The sequence below is a fragment of the Prosopis cineraria genome, unplaced genomic scaffold (genome assembly GCF_029017545.1).
Source record: "Prosopis cineraria cultivar Desert tree isolate PC_DT_omini unplaced genomic scaffold, ASM2901754v1 PC11, whole genome shotgun sequence".
In the NCBI taxonomy this organism is placed as follows: domain Eukaryota; kingdom Viridiplantae; phylum Streptophyta; class Magnoliopsida; order Fabales; family Fabaceae; genus Prosopis; species Prosopis cineraria.
In genome coordinates, this window is record NW_026555342.1 from 41,649,768 (window position 1) to 41,651,274 (window position 1,507).

The 1,507-nt window shown below is 39.2% G+C and overlaps 1 non-coding gene across 1 annotated transcript; it reads right to left on the reverse strand.

Moving 5' to 3' along the window:
- Positions 1 to 261: 261 nt before the first annotated feature.
- On the reverse strand, positions 262 to 368 carry LOC129287365 (small nucleolar RNA R71). The gene has a single exon (XR_008587685.1). It is a non-coding gene; the product is annotated as a small nucleolar RNA R71 (small nucleolar RNA).
- Positions 369 to 1,507: the final 1,139 nt, after the last annotated feature.

Here is a 1,507-nt window from a genome sequence, read left to right on the forward strand (position 1 = left end):
TTGATTAATGCATTGCCTAAATTTCATGGGTTACCAGGAGAGGATTGCCATAGGTTTTTGCATACTTTCCTATTGGTTTGTGATACTATGAAGCCTATGCATGTAAATGTTGATGATGTTCAAGCTAAGGCTTTTGTATTTTCTCTTGAAGGTTTAGCAAAGGAGTGGTATTTCAACTACCCTTCTTATGTGAAAGTGAGCACATGGGCCGAGCTAAGAAGACTCTTCTTAGATAAATTCTTTCCAAATTCCAAGGTCACCAATTTGAGGAAGCAAATCTATGGGGTCCAACAAGGAGAGGATGAGAGTCTCTATGAGTATTGGACTAGATTCCAAGGCCTTTTGGCTAAATGCCCACACCATCAAATTTCTAGTGAGAATTTAGTCCAATATTTCTATGAGGGCTTGATTCCAAGAGACAAAGTTAACATTGATGCCGCTAGTGGTGGATGCTTGATTGACCTCACTTCCTTAAAGGCTTGGGAACTAATTGACAAGATGGCTTCAAGTGGTGCTCAATACTCTACAAGGGAAAAGAGAAATGTGAATATGGTAGGTTCCTCAATTCTTAATGATTCATATGTGGACTTGCTAGCTGCCAAGATTGGGAGAATGTTGGCTCCACAAATATCTCAAGTGAGCAATGTAAGTACTTCTCAAGCACTTGTCCCTTATTCTTGTACTTTTTGTGACTCACCTATGCATGTAGAAAGCAATTGTCCTATTAAGTTTGAACAAGTAAATGCTATCTACAATGGAAAACAATCCTATGGTGGGAGGCAAGGGCAAGGAGCTTATTCTAATACTTACAACCCTTCATGGAGAGACCATCCTAATTTCTCCTATTCAAATCCAAATGTGGCTTTACAAGACAATCAACAAAGAGGATCCTATCAAAACACCTTTGGCCGTGACCCTCCACCTCATTTGTCTCAAGGTAGCTCTTCTCAAAGCTACAATCCAAGTGGTAATTCTCTTGCACCTTCTTCTAATTCTTATAGTGATAGGAGGCTTGTTCCAATTGAGAGTTCTTCTAATTCGAACTCTTCTAATGATGTGAATGTGTTACGTAAGCAGTTGATTGAAATGAACTCTTTGTATAAAACATGTATGATGGCTTAGGGAACAAGGTAGAGAGTATGGGTAACAAGTGTGAGAACATGAACTCTAAAATTGATGCCCTTACTTCTCAAATGAATATGCTTGCTAACCAATTAAGTGCAGCCAATGCTCAAGCCTCTACATTACCATCCAACACCGTTGCTAATCCTAAAGCTAATCTTAATGCTATCACATTGAGGAGTGGCAAGGAGTTGGGAGAAAGAGTACAAGAAGACAAAAGACAAGGGAAGGCCGAGAAGCCCTCTTTAAATTCTTCAATTGATGTTAATGTTTCTAGTTCTTCTTTTGCTCCTAATGATGCATCTTTTTGTAGAGATGATGAGGATGAAAACATTGAGGAGATCATATGTGAGCAACCACCATCTAAGGTGGAAAAGGGGACTAT